This window comes from Tupaia chinensis, unplaced genomic scaffold (genome assembly GCF_000334495.1).
Source record: "Tupaia chinensis unplaced genomic scaffold, TupChi_1.0 Scaffold145304_1, whole genome shotgun sequence".
Lineage (NCBI taxonomy): Eukaryota > Metazoa > Chordata > Mammalia > Scandentia > Tupaiidae > Tupaia > Tupaia belangeri.
This window is the reverse complement of record NW_006205165.1, coordinates 667,903-676,018: the sequence shown is the minus strand read 5'-3', so window position 1 is coordinate 676,018 and position 8,116 is coordinate 667,903.

Genomic DNA, 8,116 nt, shown 5'->3' with positions numbered 1-8,116 from the left:
TGTCTGGCGAGCGCACGCGCCCTATAGCAAAAACCTCTCCAAAAAAAAAAAAAAAATAGTGATGGACATGTTCGTGATCCTAGTTGTGGTGATGGCTTCATTGGGTATTTACATATGTCAACATTGTCAAATCATATATTTTAAACATGTACTAAATGTTGTCTATCAAGCATTCTGCAGGGAAGCTGTTTTAAAAAAATAAGTTTAAGAAGGTAACAGCAAGAAGCAGACAGGATGGAACTGGAGGATTACTTTACTGATTGCGTCACTACTGTTTTACGTATTTGATAGAATATCTCTGATCCTTACAACAAACCAAGGAAAAGTATCGTGATTCTCATTTTCTAGATAAGGAACCTGTGGTTCAGAGAGGGGAAGGTCACACAGAACCAGATTCAAACTATGTTCTTTGCACCCTGCCTCGCTGTCTCCCAGTAGTGTAAGGTCTGAAAGAGTAGACTGTGATGGTTCATTGATTGCTGACAGTAAGTTGATCAGAGAATGCATGAGGCATAAAGGGCTATTCTTTAAGATGAAGAGGGCCTGGCAGTAGCACAGCAGTTAAGTCCTGTGCATAGAAGGCAGGGTCTCAGATGGCTGACTGAGGTTGGAATCCCAGCCCTGGTGGCTTGAAAAACATGCTGAGTGAGTGTGTGTGTGTGTGTGTGTGTGTGTGTGCTCAAAACCCTGATGGAATGGGGAAATGGAGAAGAGGGGTTGTGGCATGACAGTTCCCCACTGAAAAGGGGTGCTTTCTCCCTATCTTGTCTCTTTGTCACTCTCTGACCCAAAAATAATAATAATGATGATAATGATAAAAATGAGGAGCTGGGGACTTGGACTGACCCACACATGGCATGACTTATTAGTATCAACTTTCCATGCTCTGCCTCTCCACCCCTGGAAATCTGAGACGGGATGCTGGGGGATGTATGCCTCAGCTCCCTCCTCTCCGTAGACTCATCTCTCATGGCCACACTTACCGAAATAGAACCATGTGTTACATTATTTCATTCCGTGTATACTAAAGCAGTTCGTATAAAACAAATGAGAAAAAGATCATTCTATGTATTGTAGTGGGAAATTGGTTAGCTAACATAATATTTATCTATTCCATTTATTTTTATCAACCCCAAGTTGATTAATAATTAAATATGTTATTAAATAGAATCGAGTATCTTGTAGATCTTTGAATAGATGGTAGCTTTCTAAGCTTTAAAGTGACAAGAGGGACCAGCAGTTAGCGTAATGGCTGTCGCTGGACTTCCACGTAGTAGATCGCGGTTCATGTCCCGGACCCGGTGGCTTGAAACTCATGCCTTGCGCGTGTGCATGCGTGCCCAAGATCCCGAGAGGAGAATGGAGGAGAAGGGATTGTGGCGTGGCTATCCCCCCTGGGGGGTGATTTCTCGCTTTCTGTCTCTATGTCTCTCTCTGTCTGTCTGGCACGCGCCCTATAGCAAAAACCTCTCCAAATAAATAAATAAATAAATAAAGTGACAAGAAGAAATTACAAGAGAAAAGCTGAACAGATTTAACTATATAAAATCTTGAAAACGTGTACATTGAAAAATATAAGCAAAGGGAAAATAATCGATTGGCAAAAATAACTGCCTCTGGGGCCAGCAGGCGGCATGGTGGTTAAGGGTGCTGGACTCCCACATGCAGACCATGGTTCAAGTCCAGGACCTGGCAGTTTGCTTTCTCACTTTCCCTCTCTCTCTCTCACTTTTACTCTCTTTCTGTCCCTCTCTGGTCAAAATAAAATAAGTAAATAAATAAACAAAGATTAGAGGGACCAGCAGATGGCATAATGTTTACATCACTGGACTCCCACATAGTCAACCTCCGTTCAAGTCCCAGACCGGATAGCTTAAAACTCATGCCAGGCACATGTGTGTGCATGCCCAAGATCCTGAGAAGAGATGGACAAAAAGGAATTGCAGCGTGGCCATCCCCCTTGGGGGGTGATTTCTCACTTTCTGTCTCTCTGTCTCTTTGGTGAGTACACCTACTCTATAACAAAAAACTCTCTCTAAGGAAAAAAAATAGATAAGTGGTTAGAAATACTTCACACAAGAAGGAATGGAATGAATAAACAAGCATATGGCAAGATGGCCATGGTCACTAGTGTTTGGTTCTATTTATGTCTTTTATTCATGATAGACAGTATGTGGGTGCATGCAGAAGAAGACAGGGAGGAAGGAAGGAAGGGAGGGGGGCACCCTTGACAGGGTCTCCTCTGCTGATTTCCTTTCTCTGGCCCTCAGGATCCTGGGAGTAAACACATCCTGAAAGTGTTTTCAAGCCCACCTGGGGATCCGAACCTAGGACTGGCCCTGGGGCCTTCGGCATTGCAATTCAGCTTGCCACCACCTGTGCCACCAAGCTGGGCCTCACTAGTAGTTTTCTTAGTGCAAATTAAAACAATTACATTAGTGAAAGATTAAAAAAAAAAAAAAAAAAAGGTTGTCATGAGTACAGTAAAATTTTTTTTTGAGAGAGAGGTTTTTTCTATAGGGTGAGTGTGCTCGCCAGACAGAGAGAGACAGAGAGACAGAAAGCGAGAAATCACCCCCCAGAGGGGATGGCCATGCTGCAATCCCTTCTCCATTCTCCTCTCGCACGCACACGCGCCCAGCGTGAGTTTTAAGCCACCAGGTCCAGGACGCGAACCGCGGTCGACTACATGGGAGTCCAGCGACATAGCCATTACGTTAACTGCTGGTCCCAGTAAAATTTCTTTTTTTTAAAGAGAGATTTTTGCTATAGGATGCGTGTGCTCGCCAGAGCAGACAGAGAGACAGAAACTGAGAAATCATCCCCCAGGGAGATGGCCACACTGCGATCCCTTTTCCTCCATTCTCCTCTCGGGATTTTTTGGGCACACATGCACACGTGCCCAGTGTGAGTCTCAAGCCACCGGGTCTGGGACTTGAACTACAGTCAACTACGTGAGAATCCAGTGATGCAACCATTACACCATCTGCTGGTCCTCAAGTATAGTAAAATTTCAAGGAGCCTCAGAAAGTTGTTTGGCAACACACACACGGTACTATAAAAAATAGTTAACAGTACTCAGAACTTTCGTTTGTTTGTTTTGAGGTTTTTGCCATAGGGCTTATGCACTTGTTGGGAGGAGGAGAGAAAGAGAGACAGTAAGAGAGGAAAGTGAGAAATCATCCTCTGGGGGGATGGCCACACTGTAATCCCGTCTTCTACATTCTCTTCCCAGGATCTTGGACACACGCATGTACATGCCCAGAGTGATTTTCAAGCCACCAGGTCCGGGACTTGAACTGTACTCAGCCATGTGGGAGTCCAGTGATGTAACTGCCACACTATCTGCTGGCCCCCCAGTACTCCCATTTTATCAGTAACTGCCAACCACTTCTATGTACTAACCACAAATGCACTAATTCTCTCAAATCCAAGTCTCCCGCTCCGATCACGCACCTGAGTTCTGCACTAGCTATAAGATGTCTCCAGATTGACGTATCCCCCACCCACAGCCCCACATCTCCGTCTGACCTCCTCATCTTCTCCCCAGGTATGCTCCTCTGCCTTCTCCTTATTCCAGCAAACGCACCACTGAGTCACCATTCTAGAAACCTGGGAGTCATCCTAATTACCTCCTTGTTCCTCACCCCTGCACATTCATCATTTCCCAGTCAGATGCTGCCAGTTACTCAGTCTGCAAGGTCTTTGGAATCTGCCCCCTCCTTCCCAGCCCCACTGTCACATATCTGTGTCTTGGCTTCCTGTTGTTTTTTTGTTTTTGTTTTTTTCTTTTTTTCCAAGCGTATGTATTCATTTCTTCCATGAGCAACAGAGACGGAGAGAGGGACAGAGAGAGAAACAGAAACAGCACTCTCAACAGGGTCATGACCCCATGGTTTACCCCCAGCCTCAACCAACCCCAGATCATGAGCATGTATGCGGCTGGCTTACTCAGGGAGGTCTCTGGAACACAAATCTGGAAGTTTCCCATGTGGAGCAGCCTCATAGAGTGTCATGTCTTACCACTATGCCACTGCCCGTCCTTGCCCATCTGTTTCTTCTTTTTTTCTTTATCCATGGTACAGTGTACGTGTGTGCACATGAGAGCGAGAGAGAGGAACACCCTTCACAGGGTCCGTCACATCGTGATCCCCTTCCTACAGTCTTGCAGTTCATCAGATCTTGGGCACTCACACTCGTGCCCAACGTGTCTCAGGCTGACTGAGCCAGGGATTCAAACCAAGGTAGCCAAGTGGAAGTCTGCTTCCCTTGAGCAGCGCATTAGCACTGTGCCACAGAGCTGGACCGTATTATTGAAACAGCCCTGACCTGTCTCCTCCAAGTCACTCACACTTACTTCAAATCATTCTACAGAAAGTAACCGGGGTTATTGGGACCAGCAGTTAGCGTAATGGCTATGTCGCTGGACTCCCACGTAGTTGACCGCGGTTCGAATCCCAGACCCAGTGGCTTAAACTCATGCCGGGCGCATGTGCGTGCATACCCAAGATCCTGAGAGGAGGACGGAGGAGAAGGGATTGTGGCATGGCCATCCTCCCTGGGGGGTGATTTCTCGCTTACTGTCTCTCTGTCTGTCTGGTGAGCGCACGCGCCCCATAGCAAAAACCTCTAAAAAAAAAAAGTAACCAGGAACATCTTTCTAAAGCACAAAGCTGGTCCTGTCCTCCTCCAAATCTCTCAGTGGCTCCCCATCATCTACCTACAAAGGTAAAGTCTGAGGTCCTTAAGATTTAGCAGTCATCTGTGTTTCAACCTGCTTTACCACTAGCTTTTCTCCTAGCTTTCCCTCCCCACCTCCCTGGCCTGCCTCTCCCATTATAATCTAGGCATGATTCCTTGAGAGCAGGAACTAGATCTTAATCATCACTGTCTCCCTGGTTCATAATACAAAGCTTGACACAGAGTAGGCACTCAATAAATGTTAGTTGAAGGAATGAATTTATTCTAAGGAAATCATTCAAGTGGAGGGAAAAGCTACATGAAGGAACTGTTCACTGTAGCAACAGTCATAATAAAGAAGAAGTGAGCATGAAATGTCCAGCAATAGAGAACTTGTATTAATTATGGGACATCCACTCGATGGAATATGATGCAGCTGTTAAAATAATAATTATGAAGATTATGCAGCAACTGCCAAAGGGTGTCTAATATAAAAGAGCAGAATACAAAATGGTCTGTATGCTAGGAGTAAAATTATGTAAAACTATGCGTGCACACAAACTGATCAGAATGAGAACAGGAACAGGAACAAATGAATACAGATGATGTGTTTAGGGTATTTGGGGAGGTACTGTCTGTGATTTACTTAGCCCGTTCCAGATTCCCTTTATTGTTGTTAGACTGCCATTTGTGCATAGATAGAAACTGAGAGAGAAATAGACTGAAAAGGGTGCTTTGACCCTTTCAAGTCCTTTGACAAACTGTGGTATAAAAACAAACAGGACAGTGACCTGGGCGGCAAGAGGCCAGCCCCTCTCCCGCCTCCACTAACAACAGTCTGTGTGATCTTGATTAAGTGAGATCTGCAGCTCTAACTACCCATTTCTCCTCTCCTCTCTAGCTGGAAATCTCATGAGCAGCCCTCATTCCCAAATCAACTCCTCCATCGTTTCTGTTAGATGCACCACGATTTTCTCAGGGTTCCCCGGTGAAAACCTCAGAACCAACCTTTCACTGTCTCATCACCTTCCCTCACTCCAACGCCCACCTCCAGTATAATTGCTCCTGTCCAATAGTCACTTATAACATCCTTTATTATGGATCATGCCCTAGTTTGTGACAAAGAGGAGTCCCTATCCTCCCAGTTGAGAAGAGCCAGCCATTTTTGTCTGTCTTGCTCCTCTGCAGACTGATGAAGGGTGAAGTTGAGGACAGAGATGAGACTTGTAAAGTAGAACCTCACGCGTTAGGACCTTGATCCTATGGTAGGAGGGATTCAGGAACAGGCGTGATGCTCTCAGAGACTTGGCACAATGATTGGGATGCTGATTCAATTAATTCATTCAACAAGTATTTGCCAAGTGCCAGATATAGCGCCATGCTCTGTTAGGTGGCAGAGGGCCCACCCACTTGAATTAGGGCAGACCTGTCTCTCAGATGCTCAATCTACTGGGGGACGGACAAGCAAATTAGTCATTCCTACCCAATGTGCTAAGTGCTGTCACCAAGTGTGAACAGAAGACAGGAAGAACGAGGGATCTACTGTGCCTAAAGGAACCAGGAACTCGCAGAGCCAGAGGGACTTGTACAAATCTCCAAGATGGAGGAGTGGGATTCAGTGGTGCCCAGGAAGAACTGTTCATGCAGTTCCAGCTGAGGAATCATTGGGTCCACAGACAGTCTTGACAGAGACACACCTGGGACCAGCAGTTGGCGTGATGACTATGTTGCTGGACTCCCATGTAGTCGACTATGGTTCGAGTACTGGACCTGGTGACTTAAACTCATGGTAGGCCGTGTGCCTGTGTGCCCAAGATCCCAAGAGGAGAATGGAAGAGAAGGGATTGCGGCGTGGCCATCCCCGCCTGGGGGGTGATTTATCACTTTCCATCTCTCTGTCTGTCTGTCTGGTTAGTGCACATGCCCTATAGCAAAAACAAGTGAAAAACAAAACAAAACAAAAAAACACCTCTCCAAAAAAAAAAAGAAAGAAAGAAAGGCCAAGGGCAGTTTGGAAGCAGGAAAATAGTATGATCAGATCTATATTTTGGTTAGATAACCAGACGATCTCTGATGTTCCCTCTCTTCTCTGAGGCTCTATGGTAAGTGCCAGATACACTGTACAGGAAGCAAGGGACAGGGTGCTGGGTTCAAGCAGGAATTCTACCCTCCCAGTCCCTCAGCCCATCTCCTCAGCACTGCACAGAAAGGCAAGTAGGAAAAAAAACATCGTTGGCTTTTCCTAACTCTTACCATGGGCAGTCCGCAGGAACCTGGAAGAAGGGAGAAAATTCGTTTAAGAAATAACACAGGGGCTAGCAGATGGCATAATGGTTAAATTGCTGGACTCCCACATAGTCAATTGCAGTTTGAGTCCTGGACCCGGAGGCTTGAGACTCACTCCAGGCGTGAGAGCATATGAGCCCAAAATCCCAAGAGGAGAATGGAAGAGAAGGCACGGCCATCCCCACTGGGGAGTGATTTCCTGCTTTCTGATTCTCTTTGCCTCTCTGGCGAGCACACACACCCTACAGCAAAACATCTCTAAAAAATAAAAAATAACATTAAATATGATTAAGGTGACCAACCCTTGGGCCAGCTCTGTGTGTATCGTGGGTAAAGTTTCTGGCTGATCCTGTGGATTGAGTCTCAGACCCCACAGCTGAGAAACAAGCTGGGCACATGTGTGCACACCCAACATCCCTAAAGGAGATCGAGATGGAGGAGAGGTGGCATGGGAATTGGGGGTGCTTTCTCCTCTCCCTTTCTCTCTGGCAAGTGCATGCAGCTTCTACAAAACAAAACAAAACAGAAAAACAGGAGATACGTGTATGTGTGTGTGTGTGTGTGAGTACACTCACACACACACACACATATATATATATACGCACACCCCAATGGGGCAAACCCCTTGGCCCAGTGGTTAAAGCAGCCCAAACTCACACGACCAACCACAAGACCAACCATAGTTGGAATCAGGCCAGTGCGAGCCACAGGGTGCCTGTACATGTGTGCTCAAAATTCCCATAGTTTGGAGAAACAGAGAAGGGATTCCAGCGCGGCCGCATAGGGGGTGCATCCTCCCTCTCCCACTTTTGGTGAGCACATGTGCCCTTTAACAAATTAAAAACTATGTATTAAAATGTCTATTGATTACATAATAGTCTGTACATGGGACTTAAAAGTAGCCTCACTTCTCACTATCTTTGGACGTAGAGATCTTCTCTAGCTCATCTTGGTTTTCCCAGAACCTAGCGCAGAATCAGGTGCGTAAGAGGCGCTCGGCAAATATGGGAGGTAAGAGGGCGAGAAAGGCGGAGGGAGGAAATTTGTCCTTAAGAGACCTCCTCTTTCGGTGGCGAGACATCTGGCCTCCCACCAGTAGGTGGCAAGATAGAGTCTCGGCTTTCCGGAAAAAAGCTACCCCGGGGGGAGC